At 36.7% G+C, this 22222-nt stretch overlaps 1 protein-coding gene across 1 annotated transcript in view; it reads right to left on the bottom strand.

The window, feature by feature from the left end:
• The window catches only part of LOC103258178 (solute carrier organic anion transporter family member 1B3-like), an 89130-nt gene that overhangs the window by 63262 nt on the left and 3646 nt on the right, over positions 1 to 22222 (bottom strand). The gene's annotated exons all lie outside the window — the stretch shown is intronic.

Consider the following 22222-nt stretch of genomic DNA (forward strand, 5'->3'; position numbering starts at 1 on the left):
GTGGCTCAGCCTGTAATCCCGCACCTTTGGGAGGCTGAGGTGAGTGGATTGCCTGAGCCCGCGGGTTTGAGACCTGCCTGGGCAGCGAGACCTCATCTCTACAATAAATCCAAAAATCAGCCGGGCATGGTAGCACATGCCTGTAATTCTGGCAGCTTGGAAGGCTGAGATGGAAGGATCGTCGGAACCCAGCGGGTCGAGGCTGCGGTGGCCCGGAGCGGCCACTGCACTCCAGTCTGGGCGACAGAGTGAGACTCCAACTCAAAAAAAAAAAAAATACCCTGTTATCAACAGCTTTTTTGTGTCCCTACCAAATTCATAGGTTGAAACATGTTGATTTCTTTCTTTTTTTTATTATAAAGATGTGGGGTACAATTCAGGGTTATACAAACGTTGATTATGCAGGTACCCTTGTTGATGAGGTATGCCCCTACCACCCCTAGCAGTTTCCCTCAACTGCCAATCCCACTCCTTCCCCACAGTTTCCCACTACTGCCAATCCCTTTCTTATGGTATTATAATTATTCAAGGTCCACTTATGAGTGGGAACATATGGTACTCGGTTCTTTGTTTCTGTGATAGATCACTGAGTATGATAGACTCTAAATCAATCCAATTGCTTCAAAGTGCATATGTTTGTCCTTCTTTATGGCTGCACAATATTCCATTGTGTATGTGTGTCACATTTTTTTAAATCCCGACTAGCTTCAGTGGTCAACATGGTTGGTTTCATGTTTTTGCTATTGTAAATAGAGCTGCAACAAACATACGTGTGCAGGTATCTTTTTTAAATGATTTGGGTTCCTCCAAGTGTATTCCCAAAAGGGGAATTGCTGGGTCATGCAGAAGGTCAATTTCTAGTTTTTTCAGAAACTGCCACGCAGACTTCCAAAGAGCTTGCAATAGTTTACATTCCCACCAGCAGTGTAGAAGCGTTCCTTTTTTCTCCGCATCCTCACCACCATCTGCTGTGATGGTCATTCTTACAGGGGTTAGGTGGTATCTCAATGTGGTCTTGATTTGCATTTCTCTGATGATGAGTGAGGCAAACCACTTTCCCATGTGTCCGTTGGCTGCCTAAAATTTTCTCTTGAGAATTGTCTATTCATGTCTTTTACCCATTTTTTAATGGGGTTTTTTTGTTGTTGTTTTTTGTTTTTTCCTTTCAGCACATTTGAATTTCTTGTAGATCCTAGATTTTAGGCCTTTGTCAGATACACAGTTGGCAAATATTTTTTCCCATTCTGTGGGCTGTCTCCCTGCTCTCTTGGTGGTTTCTTTTACTTTGCAGAAGTTTGTTAGTTTGATGAGGTACCATTTGTCTATCTTATTTCTTAAGGTATGGGCATTTAGGGTTCTGAATAGGAATTGGTTGCCAGTTGCAGTTTCCATAAGGTTGTCTCCTATATTTTCTAAAATTCTTACAGTTTGAGGTTTTACGTTTCAACCTTGATCCATTTAGAATTAATTTGGTGTATGGTGATAGATAGGGGTCCTGTTTCAATCTTCTGCATGTGATCAGACAGTTTTCCCAGCATCATTTACTGAATAGGTTCACCTCTCCTCAGTGGTTGTTGTTGAAGTCTTTGTCAAAGATAAGTTGGTTGAGAAATTGAGGCTTTGCTTCCAGAATTCCTATCTGAGGCTTTGCTTCTGGATTCTCCATTCTGTTCCATTGGTCTATTTCCCTGTTCTTGTACCAATACCAGGCTGTCTTGATTACTGTAGCCTTATGGTAACGTTTAAAGTCTGGAAGTGTAATACCTCCTGCTTTGTTTCTTTTGTTAAGAATTGTTTTGACTATTTGTGATCGTTTATGTTTCCATATGAATTTCTGTATTGTCATTTCCAGGTCAATAGATGAGTAGAATGATGTTGGTAACTTAATGGGTAGTGTGTTTAATCTGTAGATTACCTTTGGAAGGATGGACATTTTAACAATGTTGATTCTTCCTATTCATGAGCATGGAATATTTTTCCATTTGTTTGTGTCTTCTTGGACTTCTTTGAGCAGTGTTTTGTAGTAGTCAATGTAAAGGTCTTTCAATTCTCTGGTTAGGAAGATGCCAGGGCATTTCAATTTTTTTATGGCTGTTGTGAATGAGATTGTGCTTTTAATTTGTGTCTCTGCCTGCTTGTTGTTGGTGTATAGGAATGCAACTGTCTTTTGCATATTTATTTTGTACCCTGAGACTTTGCCAAAGTCTTTTATCAGTGCAAGCAGGTTTTTTGACAGATTTTTCTTGGGTTTTCAAGGTATAGGATCATATCATCAGCAAAGAGGGATAACTTGACTTTCTCTTTTCCTATTTGCATACCCCTAATTTCTTTCTGTTGTCTAATTGCCTGAGCTAAGACTTCCAACACAATGTTGAACAAGAGGGGTGGGAGTGGGCAACCTTGTCTAGTTCCAGTTTTCAGGGGAAATGTTTCCAGTTTCTTTCCATTTAGCAAGATCTTAGCTGTGTGTTTATCTTAGATGACACTTAACTATTTTGAGGTATGTTCCTTCTATACTTAGATGTTTGAGGGTTTTTATCAAGAAGGGATGCTGGATTTTATCAAAAGCTTTTTCCACATCTAATGATGTAATCATGTGGTTCTTGTTTTTACATCTGTTGATGTACTTAATTACATTTATGGTCTTGTGAATGTTGAATCAGCCCTGGGGATGAAGCCTACTTGGTCATGGTGGATGATTTTGGGGAAGTGTTTTTAGATCTGATTTGCTAGAATCTTGTTGAGGATGTTTGCATCTATGTTCTTTAGGGATATTGGCCAGTAGTTCTCTTTATTTGTTGGATCTTTACCCAGATTGGGTATCATTGTGATGTTAGGTCATAAAATGATTTGGGCAGATTTCCATCTTTGTCAATTGTCTGGAATACATTCAATAGGATTGTTATCAACCCCTCCTTGTACGTTTTGTAGAATTCTGCTGGAAAGTCATCCGGTCAAGGACTTTTTTTTGTAGGTAGTTTTCATATGACAAAGTCAATTTCCTGGGTTGTTAGTGGTCTATTTAATGTCTCAATGTCTTCTTGTTTCAACCTGGGGAGGTTGTTTGATGTCAGAAAGCCCTCCATTTCATTTAGGATATCAAGTTTTTTTTCCATAAAGGTGTACATAGTAATCTCTGATAATCTTTTGTATTTCTTTGGGATCAGTTGTGATTTGATTTTTTGTATATCTGATTGTGTTTATTTGGGCTTTTTCTTTCTTTTCTTGGTCATCCTGGTTAGGGGTCCATCAATCTTGCTAATTCTTTATAAGAATCAGCTTTTGTTCTGTAGATGTTTTCTATATTTTGTCTTCTATGTCCCATATTTGGGTTCTTCTTTTGGTGATTGGGATTCTTCTGCTAAATTTGGAGGTTTGGTGGTCTTCTCTTTCCAGCTGTCTTAGGTGATTTGTTAGGCTCTTGACTTGTGATCTTTTCATTTTCTTGAGATGTGCTTGTAGAGATATAAATTTCCCTCTTAGAACTGATTTCATGGCTTTGCAGAGGTTTTGGAAGATGTCTCTTCATTTTCATTTGTTTCCAGGAATCTCTTAATTTCTACTTTGATTTCAGTGTTGACCCAGTAGTTGTTCAGCATCATGCTGTTTAGTATCCATGTCTTTGTGGACTTTGGGGAAATGTTGTTGGTGTTGATTTTTTTTTTCCACTGTGGTTAGAGAATGTGCATGGCAAGATTTCAAGTTTATGGAATTTGTTTATGCTTGATTTATGGCCAATGATGTGATCGTTCTTGGAGTACGTTTCATGTGGTGATGAGTAGAATGCATATTCTGTGATTGTTGGGTGGAATAATCTGTAGGTATCTATTAAGTCCATTTAGTCAAGTGTCAAGTTTAGGTTCTGGATCTCCTTGTTAATTTTTTTGTCTCAGTGATCTATCTAGGGCTGTTAGTGGAGTATTCAAGTACACCGCTATAATAGTGTTAAGGTCAATATCTTTTTTTAGTTTACTTAGTAGTTGCTTTATAAATGTTGCTGTTCCTGTGTTGGGTGCATATATGTTTAGGATGGATATTTCTTGTTAAGGGATTGAAAAATTATCATTATTTAGTGTCCTTTTCTGTCTTTTTAAATTATTCTTAGCTTAAAGGTTGTTTTGTCTGATATTAAGATCACAATTCCTGCCTTCTTTTGTGATCCATTTGCCCAGAAACTCGTTTTCCATCCTTTAACTTCGAGTCTTTGTATGTCCCTTTGTATTGAGATGAATCTCCTCGATGCAGCAAATAATTGGGTCATGGTTTCTTATCCAGTTTGCCATTCTGTGTATTTTAAGTGGTATATTTAGTCCTTTCACATTCAGGGTTATTATTGAAATGTGATTGTTTATTGCTGTCATGAAGTTCTTATAACATTTTTTCTTTGTTTGCTTTTTTTTTTTGGCTTTGGTGTTGATGTATGTGTCTGTTTTCAAGTTTCTTGTTGTGCTGTATTCTCTGCTGATTATGTGCTCTGATGTTCTCTTGGGAATTGTGTGGTCATTCTTTGTTCTTTCTTTCTTCTGTGCTTAATACCTTTTCATGTGTTTCCCATAGAGCTAGTCTGGAAGCTGCATAATCTCTTAGGAATTGGATGTTTGGGAAGGATTTTAATTCTCCATCACTGATGAAGCTGAGCTTGGCTGGATAAGAAATTCTTGGTGAAATTTTTATCTTTGAGGATTTTTAATATAGGGCTCCAGCCCCTTCTTGCTTGTAGTGTTTCTGCTAATAGGTCTGCTGCTATTCTGATTGGTTTTCCTTAGTAGGTATTCTGACCTTTCTCTCTTGATGCCTTTAGGGATTTTTCTTTTGTGCCTATTTTGTGTAGGTGAATTATTATGTGTCTAGTGGTTGATCTTCCCATTTGAAGTGCTGTGGGGTTCTCTATATCACTTGTGCTTGGCTGGTCACATCTCTGGTGAGATGGGGAAAGTTTTCTTGAATTACCTTCTGGAATACTTGCTCCAGGTTGTTCTCCATTTCCCTTTTTTCTTCTGGGATACCAATCACGTGTAGATTTGGCCTCTTGATATAATCGCACATCTCTTGTACATTTTGTTCTTTCTTTCTTTCTTTCTGTGTCTTCTTTCTATTTTTTTACAGATCGGGTTAATTCCATGTTCTATTCTTCAAGTTCTGAGATTTTTTCTTCACCCAGATTAATTCTGCTTTCCATGCTTGTCAACTTGTTATTTATTTCCTGGATGAATTTTTTTTTTTTTTGCTAAAATCTCTGTTACTAGTTCTTTCAGTGCTGCATCTTGTGTTCTTGTGTCTTATTCACTCTTTCTATCCATTCCCTAATCCCTGTCATATTCTGGGGCCAGTCATTGGTGACTTCCATCATTTGGGCACCAAGGTCTGATTTTTCAGAAGTTTTGTCTTTGGTACACTTGAAATTGTCTGAAGTCTTCCTTTGGTTTTTTCTCATTTGTAACAGATCTCTTGTTTTTCTCTTTAATTCTGTTCTTCAGTGTCAGTGGGAGAAGCTTTCCCTTCTGATGTTTGCTCAGTCCTCTATTCTTCCCTTATCTGGCCCTGGATTTTTTTCTATTTTGAAATAGTATGGTGAATGGGAACTTTTGCTCTCTCTTGTAGTTTTGAAATTCAAATAAAGTAGGGGATGGGGTGCTAGGATTTAGAAACTATTTGAAAATTACAATGTTCACTTATTGTGGTATGTGCTCCCTGAGACCCACTCCCCACCACCACTCTATATGACAATGCAAAGCAGAAACTAATGCAAAAAATAATTGAACACACACACTCACAGACATACACACACATAAACAGAAGATAACAAATAAAAAAGAAAGAAACAGAAAAAGAAAAGAAAAGAAAATTGGGGAGGATGCAGATCAAACCCTCACATACACATTTATGAACAAAGGAAAAATATTTTTAAAAATAGATGAACTAAAAAACAAGCAGTCAAAAGATTCTTAAAATTTTAAAACAAAATTGAAAATTTTAAGAAAATTACCCTCTTGTGCCAGTCTCTGTAATTGTTCCTCTAATCAAGTCTCTCCTGCTGAGCCACCTCTTTCACTCTCTCCTCAATGTCTGAAGCAGGGAAGGAGGAGTGACAATGGAGGTGGGTGGGGCTGCAGTTCTCCCCTTCCACTCTCCTATGGTCAGGGAGATCTCCTCTGGTGGGAAGGTACAGGATTATCTCTTCCCCAGGTATGTACTCACAGGGGCTGCCCCAGCCAGACCTATCCTGGAATGGAGCTCTCCTATTGCAACTGACATCCAGGCTCTGCTTGGGTCCCTCTCAGGCATGGCCCAGTTGTGTGGGTCTGATGTTCAGAGGAATGCTGGGAGGAGGGGGTTTGGGTCAGCCCAAACTCACCACTAATAACTTTGGAGTTTTCCTCATCTTTTTCTGGTCACACTCTTTGTCCCACAGCTGTTTCAGGGTAGGGGGTGGGGCACCTGGAACTCAGCACTGGTCAGGTCCCTCCCTAATTTGTGCTTTTGGGATATTACCTCTGGGTCATGATCAGTTCCCGAGTAGTTGATCCACTAGTCACAGAGATCAGGTCTGTTGCACTGTGGTGAGCAAGTCGGATCACTTTTCTGACCCACCTTCAAGATGGTGGTGAGGTGGCTCTCTTGTCCTCTTTCATGGGACTTTGTCTCTGGACACCCTCTGCAGCCCCTGCTCCCAGTGTCCTACTGGGGGCTGAAGTGGTGAGGCAAAGCCAGGGGCCAGCAGTCTCTCTCCTGCTGCAATGGTGACGGAGAGCCTGGGGTGATGGATTCTCCCTGCTGCTTCTTCACAGAAAAACTTTTGTCTGTTTTAGAAAAATAATGGTGCTCAGCTTCTGCAACCTGGGAAAAGCCAGGGACGAAGCAGAGAAGCTGCAACACCAGCCACTGCACCAGGAGAGCCCCTGCCACTAGCTCTCTAGCCCTCAGTCACTCACACACCCACTCGCTCACCAGCATGTACACAAAATTTTCCATACACTCACTCACACTGGGACTTGCATAGTCTGATGGACTCTGCCACCATCTTACCGACTTTCTCCAATATGTTGATATTTGAAAATGAACCTTTTGAAAGTAATTAGGTCATATGAGTAGAGCTCTGGAAATCTAGTCCCTCTCTTCTCCTTCTCTCTTCCCTCCCTCCCTCCCCTTGCCCTCTTCTCTTTCTTCCCCTCTTCTCTCCCCTCCATGTGAGAACACAGTAAGAAGATGACCATCTACAGACCAAATGAGAGTTCTAAACAAAACCCAATCAGGCTGCATGTGATCTTGGACTTCCCAGCCTCTAGAGTTGTAATAAATAAATATCTGTTGTTTAAGTCACTGAGTCCATGCCATTCTATCAGCTTAAAATAACTCAAAATGCCCTTCTCATTACTTCCTGTACTCTCAGTGGCCTCCGCCAACATGTTTACCATCAATTATTGTGATAGCTTCCTTACACATCTTTCTACTTCTGTTCCAGTCTACTGAAAATTATCTTCTCAATATAGTGGCTAGAGAAGTTTTTTTCAAATTAAACATTTGGTTGTGTTTCTACTCAGTGTCTTTCCATGTGATTTATAGTCATATCAAATATTTCTACTGAACTACAAGAACCTAATTAATCTCCTTTGAAATTCCTCTCCACCAATATTCTTATTTACCTTTCTAATCACATCTTCTACTCTTGTCCTTGCTCATTCCTTTGCAGATACATTAGACTTTCTTGCTGTACTTGGGCATTCCAGATTTATTAGATTGCATATGGTTCTTTGTTCTTGCTTTTCACTTTGCAGAAAATGTATTTTCCCTATAGTCATGTTTCTATCATCCACTCCTTCACATCCTTAAGAGTTTTGGTTAATACGATTTGCACAGTGAAGAGCAGAAAGAAAAAAAATAAGAACACTAAAAAACCTAAAGAAAGTATGAAATACTATAAAGCAGGACTATGTATACATTATGAGAGGACCAAAAGAGAAGTAAATGAGAAAGAGATAGAGGACATATGTAAATAAATAATGGCCCGAGTTTACATATCTGAGAAAAGAAATAAACCTAAAAATTTAAGAAACCTAAAAAACTTCAAATAGAATAAATCTAAAGAGACCTGAACTAAGAAATATCATCATCACACTATCAGAATTCACAAAGAATCTTGAAAGCAGCAATAGAAATACTACTGGTCAAAACAAGAAGGAGTCTCATGGATTAGCTGAAGATTTCTAAAAAACAAAAATAACCTTGCATGTTAGAGGAGAGATGATATGCTCAAAGTATTGAAAGAAAAAAAAGCTTTCAACCCCCCAAAAACTATATAAAAAAACTTTTAAAGGGGATATCAAGACTTTTCCCAGAAAAACAAAATCTGTGGGAGCTCATCACTCATATACCTACCTTACAGTAAATTCTGAATGGAATTTTAAAAGTTGAAGCAAAAGGGTAAAAAATAGCAACACTGAGTCACACAAAAATATAAAATTTACTGGCAGTAAATATAAATACAGAATCTGGTGGTATTGTGAATGAGTAAATCATAAATCTGATCTAAAATTTGTAAAAAGCATTAAAAGTAATTATTCATCTCTATTAATAAGTATAAATAATAAAAAGAGGTAATTTGTGTTATCAAATTACACAAAGTGAGAGGCAGAAAATATGTAAAGGGAATATAGTTTTTGTATGAAATTATATCTATATCATTGGTTTGAAATAGATTATCATAACTTTAAGATGTTTTATGTAATTGCCATGACAACTACAAAGAAAATATAAAGTGAACATAAAGAGAATATGAGAAAAAATTCAGAATATTCCACTGCAAAAAATCAGTGAAATCCAAAGAAGACCTGAAGAGAGAAAAAGAGCAATAAAACTGGTTATAAGACAGAAAAATAATAATAAGCATAATACCAATCGTAAGTCTTTCTCATCACTAATTATTTTAAGTGTAAATGGATTAAATACATCAATTAAATATGTAAATCAACTAAATTTACTTTAAAATATGCAAGTATGAGAGATGCAATTTATATCTAAGGCACACATAAGCTAGGAATAAAAAGGTGGAAAAAAGGTATTTCATGTTAACAGGAACCTAAAGAAAACAGGGTGGTCATACTTATATCAATGAAGACAGCTTTTAAGAAAAAAATCTGTCCAAAAACAAAAACAAAAGAGGGATACCATAAAAAGATAAAAAGGTTAATTCACCAGAAAGATACAATAACTATAAATACATATGTACCTAACATGAAAGCACTGAACTATATGAGGCAAACGTTGATAGAACTAAGGGGGGAAATAGTAACATAATAATAATAATAATAATAAATTACTTTACTATCCAACTTCCATTTATACATAAAAGACCCAGAGAGAATCTGAATAAGAAAATAGAGGACTTGAACAAAATTTTAAAACAATTGGATGTAACTGGCACATTTAAACAATTTATCAACAGCAGCAGAACACATATTTTCTTAAGCAGAAATTGAAAAGATTCTGCAAGAGGAGGCACATGTTAGCCCATAAAACAGATCTTAGCAAATTTGAAAATGCTAAAATTCTACTATCTTTTCTGACAGCAATGAAGTAAGACTACCGATTAATAGTAGAAGGGAAACAGAAAAATCCCTAGGTATATGGAGTGAAACAATGCACTTTTAAACAACTAATGGGTCAAAGAAGAAATCACAAGGCTATTTAGAAAATATCTAGAGACAAATGGATACAAAATTTATGGGATGCAGTAAAAACCCTACTAAAAAGGAAGTTTAAAATAATAGTGATTCCATGAAAAAACAAAAAAGATTTCAAATCAACAAGTTAATGTTACCATCTCAAGAAACTAGGAAACTAAAAATGAAACAGAAGACATTATAGTGGCATGTGAAATTGAAAACAGTTATAAGAGACTACTATAAACATAAAAAAATGGAAAGCTTAGAAGAAATTGATCAATTCTGAGAAGCATACAACCTGCCAAAAACAAATTCTGAAGATAAGCATTACAAAATCTGAAAAGACCTATAGCTAGTGAGCACACTGAAGTAGTAATTTTTGAAAATCTCCCAACAAAGAAAAGCTCAGGATCAGATGGCTTCACAGAATAATTTTACCAAAATCCTAAAAAATAATTAACAACAATCCTACAAAGCTCTTCTAAATAATTAAAGAACACAGGACACTCTCGAACTCATTCTATGTGACCTGCATTTCCCTGATACCAACATGAGGTAAAAAATACTCCCATAAAAATATTATTGATGCAATAATTCTAAATAAAACACTAGCAGAATAAAGTCAATACTATATTAAAAGAATATCACACCATGACCAAGTAAGATTTATACCTAGTATACAGGATGGTTCAATAAACAAAAATAAACCATTATAACACAACACAATAACAAAAGAAAAAAATGATTATCTCAATCAATGCAGAAAAATCATTTGATACTGTTCACTCCACTACTAATATTCAATATAGTACTAAAAGTTTTAGCCAGAACAATTAGACAAGAAAAAGAAATAAAATATATTAAAGTTGAAAAGAGAAGTAAAATTATCCCTGTTCATGGATGTCATGATCTTATAATGTAAAGATTCCTCAAAAACTGTTAGAACTAATTAATAAATTCAGCAAAGTTGAAAGATACAAATCAACATTAAAAAATCAGTTATGTTTTCTATACAGTAACAATGAAAACCTCAAAAAGAAAATTAAGATAATGACATCCAGCATCAAATAGGATAAGGTACTTAGGAATAAACTTAACCAAGAAAGTGAAATATTTGTGCACTAAAAACAATAGAACATTGATGAAAGAAATGAAACACAAATAAATGGGAAAATATTGCATGCTCCTAGACTGGAAGACTACCTATGGCATGGTAGAAAATAATTGCAAATGATATATCTGATAAGGAGTTACTACCCAGAATGTATAACAAACTTCTACACCTCAACAACAAAACAATCTGATTTTTAAAATGAGCAAAGGGCTTGAATAGACAGTTCTCCAAAGATGATATACAAATGGCCAATAAGACATAAAACAACATTCAACATCACTAACTATCAGGAAAATGTAAATCAAAACTACAATGAGACATCACCCCACATCTCTCAGAATGGCCAGTATCTAAAGAATGGAAAATAACAAGTGTTGGTGAGAATGTGACGTTGAAACCCCTGTGCTTGTCGGTGGAAATGTAAAATGGCACAGTGATTATGGAAAATAGTTTGAAAGTTCTCCAAATAAAAAAGTATCATTACCATATGATCCATCAATTTTTCTAGGTATATATTTAAAATAACTCAAAATAGGATATTTAAAAGATATTTGCACACCTATGTGCTTTGCAGCATTATTTACAATACCCAAGAGATAGAAGCAACCCAATTATTTATTGACAAGTGAATTAATAAATAAAAGTGGTATATACATACAAAGAAATAACATGCAGCTTTAAAAAAAATAAGTAAATTCTCTGTCACATGAAAATGTATTTATCCCAGCCTTATTTAGTGAAGTAACTATTCTTTTCTGGGTGAACAGACTTGATCTCTTGTCAAAATCAATTGGTAATAGATGTATGTGCTTATTTCTGGACTCTCAGGCATATTCCATGAGTTCAAATGTCTGTCATTATGCCAGTAACACAGGGTTATAATTACTGTAGTAGTCAAGAATATTTGAAATAAAAAAAATGTGTCTTCTAACTTTGTTCTTTAATATGATTTTGGTTATTTGGAGATATAATTCCATATAAATTTGAGCATTGACTTTTCCATGTTTGTAAAAAGAAAATGAAATGGCTGTTGCAATTTTGGTAGGAATATAGTGGTGAATTGATAGAATAATTTGGATAACATTGTCATTTTAATAATAAAAAGTCTTCTAATCTATAAACACTAGATGTTTTTCACTTCGGTCTTCTTTAATTTCTTTCAATACTATTTTAGTTTACAGTGTACAATTTATTTACCTGTTTGTTTAAATTTATTCCTGGGGTTTCTTTTCTTAGAGATGCTATTGTTAATGAATTTATTTTCTTAGTTGTTTTTAAATGGTTGCTGCTAGTACAAAGAAACACAACTGACGTGCATGTGGTCTTTTACCAAGTAATTTTGCTCAACTTGTTTATTATATCTTACTGGAGATAAGTAGGGTAATTAAATAGCCAGAGTAGATTTATTGTGAATTCTTTGAGATTTTTCTATACATAGAATCATATCAGAAAAAAAATTATTTTCCGTCTCATTTGAATGCCTTTTCTCCCTGTTTTTTTGTCTAAATGCTCTAAATAGGACTTTTAGTACAATCTTGAATAGCATTGGTAAAAGTGGACATTCTTATTTTGCTTTTGAACATAAGGAGAAAATTTTTATCTTTCAATATTAAATATGATGTCAGCTACAACTTTTTCATGAATGTTCTTTGTCATGTTGGAAAAGTTCCTTATATGACTAATTTTCTGAGTGTTTTTATTATTGAAAGCATTGCATTTTTTCAAATGTCTTTTCTGCATCATTTGAGATGGTCTGTGTTTTTGTTTTGTTTTGTTTTGTTTTTGAGCTGGAGTCTCACTCTGTCGCCCAGACTGGAGTGCAGTGGCCGCTTCCGTCCACTGCAGCCTCGACCTGCTGGGCTCCAGCGATCCTCCCACCTCAGCCTTCCAGTGCTGGAACTACAGGCGCACGCTACCACGCCTGGCTCATTTTTTGTAGAGATGAGGTTTCGTCAAGTTGCCCAGGCGGGTCTCGAACCCTCAGGCTCAGGCAGTCCACTCACCTCAGTCTCCCAAAGCACTGGAATTACTGACTAAGCCACTGAGCCCAGCTTGTGGTTTTTTTTTTGGTTTTTTTTTTATTGTTTGCTTAATGTATTGCATTGCATTGATTGATTTTCCTGTATTTAACTATGCTTGCATTTCCAGGAAAATCTCACTTTTTTATAGTATAAAAAGTTTTAATGTGCTGTTGGATTTAGTTTGCTAGCATTTTGTTGAAGGTTGTTTCTTAATTTAACTTTATATTTATAGAAAAATTGCCCATAAAGTAAAGAGAGTTCCCACATATTCCCTCTCTCCACACACATAATTGCCCTATTATATTTATATCTTGTATTCTTGTAGTACATTAGTTTATGTTGATGAACCAAAATCGATACATTTACTTCTCACCGTTCTGGATGCTGGAAGTCCAAGATCAGAGTGCCATCATGGTCAGGTTTTGGTGAGCATTGTTTTCTAGTATTCTCACATGGCAGACAGAGAAAGAAAATGGAAGCAAGTTCTTACATCTCTTCTTATGAGGGCAATAACCTCATTCATGAGGATTACCTAATTACCTCTAAAAAGCCCAACTTCTAATGTCATCATATTTGGGATTAGGATTTCAACATATACATTTGAGGAGGACACAATCATTCAGTCCATAACAAATGACAATAAATGAGTTTCTTCACCAATAATATTCAGAATAAAAGGAGAGGAAGGTCTCACACAAGGCCCTGAGAAAATAAAATAATATAGCCAGAATAACATAAACTAAAGATGTTGAGAAAAATAATGCAAAAATATGACTACTTAAATAAAAGAATAATCAAATTCTGAAGATGTTGCAAGACATTGTAAAATAAGGTGTAAATTTTCTTATTGTCTTTTTTAAGGTGAGATTTAAAAAAGTCATAGTTTCTAAAATTTTAAGTTGAAAATCTAGACAATATTAGTAAAGAAAGTAAGGAGTCATATCAAAGAACATGAGAACATATGTGTTAGTCTGTTTGGGACTATTATTACAAAATATAACATAACAAAACTGTGTACTTATAAACAACAGAAATTTACTTTTCACAGTTCTAGAAACTAGGAAGTCTGAAATCAGGGCATTAGCAGATTTGTTTTTCGGTAAGGACTATCTTCTTACTATAACCTCATATAGTAGAATTGGCAGGAGAGTTCTCTGTGCCTCTTCCATAGGACACTAATCCCACACATGTCAGTTCTCCCTTCATGACCAAATCACTTTCTAAATTTCTACCTTCTAATAAATCGTCTGGTGATTATTATTCAATATAGTGAATGGGGAAGGGGCACAACATTCAGATCATAGCAACTTGCTGCAATGTTTGGTTTGTATAAAAAGTGAGACATCTCAGATCAAAGAGTATAAGTAAGCATTAAAAAGGAGCATAGTGAGTAGTGAGAATGGGGTAAATTGGCATATATTCTGAGACAATAGAATCAAGTCCAAATAGACCAACATATATAATAAATTCAAATGGACAAAATTGCTAGGTTAAAAATAAGGATTTTTTGAGATTGAATTTTTTAAAAATTCAACTACATGCTTCTTATGAGAGGTATTCATAAATAATAAGGAAATGCTGAGAATTACAAAAGGATAAGTAAACAAAACATGAAAATAAAGTCTTGTAACTATATGAGTAACGGCCCAAATAGACTTTAAAAAAATCATCAAGGTTAAAGAACGTCTTTACACACCAATGTATGTGTATATCAACCTAAAAGATAACATGGTTATAATGCACTTAATAGCTGAAAAATATGTAAATAAAAATCATATAACTATTGTTATGAGAAGAAATGTCAACGTATTTCTTTCTCAGCAAGCAGTCAAAACATTAACAAAGATATAGAAGATCTAAATAACAAAATTAACAAAGTTAACCTATTAGAAAAATAAAATTATACATTCAACAATTCAAAGAATATGCATTTTTCTAAAATGTGTAAAGAAAACTTACAAAAATGGGATGGTCTCAATATTAAAAAGCCTCAATAAATTTCAAAAATAGGTGTCAGCAGAGTGCAGCGGCTCATGCCTGTAATCCCAGCAGTTTGGGAGGCTGAGGCAAGAAGATTGCCTGAGCCCACGGATTTGAGACCAGCCTGGGCAACATGGTGAGACCTTATCTCTACAATAAATCAAAAAAATTAGCCGGGCATGGTAGCATGTGCCTGTAGTTCTGGCTACTTGGAAGGCTGAGGTGGAAGGATCACCAGAACCCAGCAGGTCGACACTGGGGTGTCTGTGAGCGTCACTCCAGTCTAGGTGACGGAGTGAGAATCTAACTCAAAAAAAAAAAAAGAAAAGAAAAAAAAGTAGGTGTCATACAGACATTATCTGCCACTTTGCAATTATTATAGACATTAGCAGCAAAAAATTATTTTTTAGAATCTCCACATATTTGGAAAAAAACATATATATAACAATGTGTATTAATGAAGAGATTATAATGAACGTTTAAGTAAAATCTAGAGCTTATAAGATATAAGTAAATATTATTTTTAAAATATGTTGGGATTTTCAGTTTTTGGTTTACATGTGAAGAGCTTGGACATTTCCATTTTGTTTAACAACAAAGAAAACACTGAAAGAACTGAAAAAGGGTTCATAAGACAAGTGAGGACCTGTGGCAAACCACTCCCTCCAAGACTGAGCAACAGATGAGTGCATGCAAGGAATCACAGCGTATGGGAGCGGAGACTCATGAAAAGAAATCACATAGGAACCCTTGCCAAGATAGACAAACCTGAACTATAGTTGAAGAATTACGAAAGGCTCAAAGTAAACAAGTCTGTCAGTTAAAAACTCCAGGGGGAATCAGTTAAGGAGCCTATCTTTTTATGCGTTTTTTTCTCTAGGAGCTTGACCAGGTTCCCATAGTAAATATTGTAGATCAATTATCTCATTCTCTCAGCAAAGTGAGAGGAAAGAGAATCATTTTTAAATAGGGTAGAACACATTGTAAAAAATAGCTTGCAGGGCTTTCCCTCAGGAAAAAAACAAACAAAACAAAAACTAGTTACTCAGTGCCTCACAAGCTGGAGTGTTATCTGAGTCTCATGGACCTGAAGAAAAAGAAATACCCAATTCCAACCAGTTCCAGCATTCCTTATGACAGAAGAGAAACACCAATTGCAGCCCACTCTGTCCTCTTAAGAAGCAAGGGGTGGGGAAGAGGTGGAACTGAGAAACTCGGGATGTTCACAGACAAGGGAACAAGTTCATTAAAAGACTGAGATCTAATCATATAACTATGGATTATTTCCTCTCCCCCTATACATTACCACCACATTATTAAAGGTCTAGAGATAGTAGTTGTGTTTTTTGTTTGTTTTGTTTTGTTTTGTTTTACTAATCCAATACATCAAATCTGGCTTTCAAGAAAAAAATAATCACAAGTCACTTAAAAGTCAAGACAATTTGAAAAGCCAGGGCCAGAATCAGGACCAGACCCAAATATGGCAGAGGTGTTAGAATTATCAGACTTAGAATTTTAAATAACTATGACTAATATGTTAAGAGCACTAATGGTACAATAACATGCAACAAGAGATGAGCAAAAACTCTTACTTAAAAAATTGTAAAAAAAACTAAGTACATAGATTTTTATGTTCATGTATAAGAAGACTCATTATTTTCAAGATGCTAGTTCTTCTCAACTTGATATACAGATCTGTTGCAATCTCTATCAAAATATCAGCAAGTAATTTTGTGGATATTGGCACACTGATTTTAAGGTTTATATGGAGAAGCAAAAGATTCAGAATAGCCAAAACCAAATTGAAGAAAAATAAAGAGTTGAAAGACTGGCAATACCGAACTTCAAGAGTTCCTATACATATGCAGCAATCAAGACACTGTAGTACTGATGAAGGAATAGACAAAAACATCAAGGAAATATAATAAAACCCCATGAATAAATCAATATAAACATAGGAAACTGACAGAGTTCTTTACTTTTTTCTTAGTCCTTGACAAAGGAGCAAGGGCAATACATTAGCTAAAAGATAATCTTTTTAACAAAAGGTGCTGGAACAATTGGACATCCACATGCAAAAATATGCATGTAGAATCTGTCCTTATACTCTTCTACAAAATGAATTCAAAATGGATCACAGACTTAAAGATAAATTGCAAAATCACAACATTCTTAGAAGATAAAACATTGGAGGAAAGCTAGATAAACTTGAGTTTGGTGATGACTTTTTAGATACAGCACGAAAGAAACAATCCGTGAAAAAAAAAATACGCTAGACTTTATTAAAATTAAAACTTCTGCTCTGTGGAAGACAATGTTAAGAGAATAAAAGGAGAAGCCATAGACTGGGAGAAATATTTGCAAAAGATATTTCTGATAAAGGACTACTTTCCAAAATACACGAAGAACTCTTTCTGATTTAAAAATTGGCCAAGAGCTTAACAGGTCCTTCTCCAAAGAAGATATTAAAAGGTAAAATAAATACACTTAAAAGATGCACCATGTTTTCATTAGAATGACTTGCACATTAGAATGACACTGAGATAGCTACTGTTATACAACTATTAAAATGTCCAAAATCCAGAACACTGACAACAAATGTTGGCATGGATGTTGATCAACATGAAATCTCAGTTATTGTCCTTGAAAATGAAAAATGATAACAGCCACTTTTGAAGCCTGCATGACAGTTTCTTAGAAACTAATCATCCCTTACCATATTATCCAGCAATCCTTTGACTTGATATTTATCCAAAGGAGTTGAAAACTTATGTCCTCCACACACAGGAGAGTTGGGAAGATGGCAGCAGAGCCGGTCGGACTATGCAAGTCCTGGTGTGAGTGAGTGAGTGTATGAAAAATTTTGTGTCCATGCTGGTGAGCAAGTAGGCATGCGAGTGCCTTACTGAGTGAGGGCTGGGGAACTAGTGACCAGGGTTTTCCTAGTGCAGCAGCAGGTGCCGCAGCTGCTGGGTATGAACTCTAGTGATTCCTGGAATGCAGACCAAGCACCAATTTTTTAAAAATCAACAAAACCCTGGGAAGAAAACGCAGGGAGAGATTGACTAAGTGGGGGCTCGTGAGCAAGTGACCAGAGCCCTGATACAACAGCTGGTGCTGCAGCTTCTCTGCTTGGTCCCTGGCTCTTGCCAGGTTGCAGAAGTTGAGAGTCATTTTTAAAAAATGAACAGAAGTTTTCCGGTGAAGAAGCAGTGGGGAGAGAGTACACCCCAGGCTCTGCCTTACCACTGCAGCAGGAGAGACTGCCAGCTGCAGGTTTGCCTCACCACTTCATTGCCTGGCAGAGCACTGGCAGTGGAGGCTGTGGAGGGAATCCAGGGGCAGAATCTCATGGAGGAGGACAGGAGAGACACCCCACCACCATCTTGAAGGTGGGGTAGGAAGGTGCTCCAGCTTACTCACTGTGGAGCAGCAGTCTCAATCTCTGTGACTGGTGGATCAACTACTCAGGGATTGATCATGACCCAGAGGGAATATGCTGAAAGCAAAAACATCGGAGGGACCTGACAGGTGCTGACTCCCAGGCACCCCACCCCTTACCAAAATCCAACTGTGGAGCAAAGGGTGTGGCCAGAAAAGGATGAGGAAGGGCTCCAAAGAGATCAGTGGTGAGTCTGGGGCTCACCCAAGTTCCTCCTCCCCAGCAATCCTCTGAAAGTCAGGCCCAAACAGCTGGGACACAACTGAGGGAGACAAACCCAGGTGGAGCCTGGACATCAGTCGCAATAAGAGAATCCATCCCAGGATAGGCCAGGCTGGGGCACTCCCTGTGAGTACATACCTGGGGAAGTGACAATCCCGCACCTCCCCAAAGGAGATCTCCTTGACCATACAAGAGTGGGAGGGGAGGACTGCAGCCCCACCCGCCTCTACTGCCCCTCCTCCTCCCCTGATCTGGACACTGAGGAGAGAGTGAAATAGCTGGCTCTTCAGGAGAGACCTGATTAGAGGAACAATTACAGAGCCTACCACAAGAGGGCAGGGTTTTTTTTTTTAATTTCTAAAAAATGTTGCCTATCTGTTTGTTAGTTTATCTATTTTTTAAATATTTTTCCTTTGTGCATGAATGTGAATGTGTTTGTGAAGGTTTGATCATTTTTTCTTCTTTTCTTTTTCTGTTTCTTCTTTTATTTGTTGTTTTCAGCTTATGTGCATGTGTGAATGATTAGGGTTCATCTTTCAACTTTGTTGTTGGTTTGTTTTTGTGCTTTTGCTATTCTATTTTTTTATTTTCATTTTTTATAGTTCAAGGTGTGTCAATATGTTTGTGAGGGGTCCATCTGAATTCCTTTTTTTCCCCCAGTCTTTTTGCATTTCTTCTCTATTCACGTTGTGCTAGTCGTGTGTGTGTCTTCAGTCTTCTTGGTTTTTTGTTGCTGCTGTTTGTTTTGTTTCACTTTGTCATCATTCCAGTTTGTTTTGGGGTGTATTTGTATGCCTGTGTGTGTGTTTTTAATTGTTTTTTGCATTGGTTTCTGCTTGGGGAGTGGGTCTTAGGGAATAAATACCACAATAAGCGAACATTGTAATTTGCAAGTAGTTTTTGAAATATAGTGCCCCATTCCCTAATCTATATTATTTTCAAAAACTATAAGAGACAGTAAAACTTCCATCCACCATCCTATTTCAAAATAGAACAAATCCAGAGCCTGGATCAGGGAAGAATAGAGGGCTGAGCAAACATCAGAAGGGAAAGCCTTTCCCACTGACACTGAATAACAGAACTAAAGAAAAAGCAAGAGATGTGTCACAAATGAGGAAAAACCAAAGGAAGACCACAGGCAATTTCAAGTGCACCAAACAGAAAACATCTGAAAAATCAGACTTTGGTGTCCAAACAATGGAAGTCACCAATGACTGGCCCTAGAATATGACAGGGATTGGGGAATGGATGGAAAGAGTGAATAAGACTCAAGAAAGAAAAAATGCAACACTGAAAGAATTTGTAACAGAGATTTTGGCAATAAAAAAATCTATCCAGGAAATAAATAACAAGATGTCAAGCATGGAAAGCAGAATTAATCTAGCTGAAGAAAGAGTCTCAGGACTTAAAGACAAGAACATGGAATTAACCTGATCTGTAAAAACATAGAAAGAAGACTCAGAAAGAAAGAACAAAGCCTGCAAGAGATGTGCGATTATATCAAGAGGCTGAAGCTACTCCTGATTGGTATCCCAGAAGAAGAAAAGGACATGGAGAACAACTTGGATCAAGTATTCCAGGAGGTAATCACAGAAAACTTTCCCCATCTCACCAGAGATGTGAACAGCCTAGCACATAGATACAGAGAACCCCCACATGACATCAAATGAGAAGACCAATCACTAGACACATAATAATTCACCTGCACAAAGCAGGCACAAAAAGAAAAAATCATAAAGACAGCAAGAGAGAAAGGTCAGACTACCTACCAGGGAAAATCAATCAGAAGAGCAGACATATCGGCAGAAACATCAAGCAATAAAGAACTAAGATCCCATATTCAAAGTCCTCAAAGAAAAATAGTTTCAACCAGGAATTTTCTATCCAACCAAGCTCAGCTTCATCAGTGGTAGAGAATTAAAATCCTTCCCATACATTCAATCCTTAGATTATACAGCTTCCAGCACAGCTCTACAGGAGACACTTAAAAAGGTATTAAGCACAGAAGAAAGAAAAACAAGAATGACCACACACTTCCCAAGAGAAACAAAGCACAGAACCAACAGGGAATATAGCACAATAAGAAACTTGAAAACACACACATACATCAACCCAACAGCCAAAAGAAAACAAGCAAAGAAAAAACTTTATAAGAACCTCATAGCCGGGCTTAGTGGCTCAGCCTGTAATCCCGCTCCTTGGGAGGCTGAGGTGAGTGAATTGCCTGAGCCCACGGGTTCGAGACCCACTTGGGCAACTTGGTGAGACCTCATTCTACAATAAATCAAAAAATTAGCCAGGTGTGGTGGCGCACCTGTAGTTCCAGCTACTTGGAAGGCTGAGGCGGTGGATCGCCAGAGCCCAGCAGGTCAGGGCTGCGGTGGCCGGGAGCAGCCACTGTACTCCAATCTGGGCGACAGAGTGAGACTCAAACTCAAAAAAAAAAAGAACCTCATGACAGGGATAAACAATCACATTTCAATGATCAGCCTGAATGTGAATGGACTAAATGCACCACTGAAAAGACACAGAAAGACAACCTGGATAAGAGAACATGACCCAATTATCTGCTGTATCTGGACACTCATCTCAACACAAGGGATGCACAGACTCAAAGTTAAAGGATGAAAAACGAGTTTCCAGGGAAATGGATCACAAAACAAGGCAGGAGTCATGATCTTAATGTCAGAAAAAACAACTTTTAAGCTATTAAAAATTTAAAAAGATGCAAAAGGACACTAAATAATGATAAAAGGATTAAACCATCAACAAGAAAAACTCATCCTAAACATATATGGACCCAACACAGGAGCACCAGCATTTATAAAGGAACTACTAAGTAAACTAAAAAAGGATATTGACTCTAATACTATTATAGCAGGGAACTTAAATACCCCGCTAACAGTTCTAGATAGATCATCAAGGCAAAAAATCAATAAGGAGATCCAGAACCTAAACTTGACACTAGACCAAGTGGACTTAATAGATACCTACAGATTATTCCACCTAACAACCACAGAATATACATTCTACTCATCACCAAGGATGGAACATACTCCAAGAACGATCACATCCTTGGCCATAAATCAAGCATAAACAAATTTCATAAGGTTGAAATCTTGCCAAGCATGTTCTCAGACCACAATGGAATAAAATTAAATATCAACACCAACAACATTTCCCCAAAGCCCACAAAGACATGGATACTAAACAGCATGATGCTGAACAACTACTGGGTCAATACTGAAATCAAAGCAGAAATTAAAAGATTCCTGAAAAACAAATGAAAATGAAGAAACATCTTACCAAACCTCTGGGATGCCATGAAAACATTTCTAAGAGGGGAATTTATATCACTACAAGCACACAACAAGAAAACAGAAAGATCACTAAATGAGAGCCTAACAAATCACCTAAGGGAGCTGGAAAGACAAAACCATCAAAAACCCAACTTTAGCAGAAGAATCCCAATCACCAAAATAAGAGCCCAAATATGGGCCATAGAAGACAAAATATTATAGAAAACACATCTGCAGAACAAAAACCTGGTTCTTTGAAAGAAAGCATGATTGATGGGCCCCTAGCCAGAATGACCAAAAAAAGAGACGAAAAGCCCAAATAAACACAATCAGAAATACAAAAAATCATATCACAACTGACTCTGAAAATACAAAAGATTATTAGAGATTACTATGTACAGTAATATGGAAACAGACTTGATAACCTAAATGAAATGGAGGACTTTCTGACATCACACAACCTCCCCAGGTTGAAACAAGAA

Source organism: Carlito syrichta, unplaced genomic scaffold (genome assembly GCF_000164805.1).
Source record: "Carlito syrichta isolate Samal-C Ts95f unplaced genomic scaffold, Tarsius_syrichta-2.0.1 Scaffold302012, whole genome shotgun sequence".
NCBI classification, from domain to species: domain Eukaryota; kingdom Metazoa; phylum Chordata; class Mammalia; order Primates; family Tarsiidae; genus Carlito; species Carlito syrichta.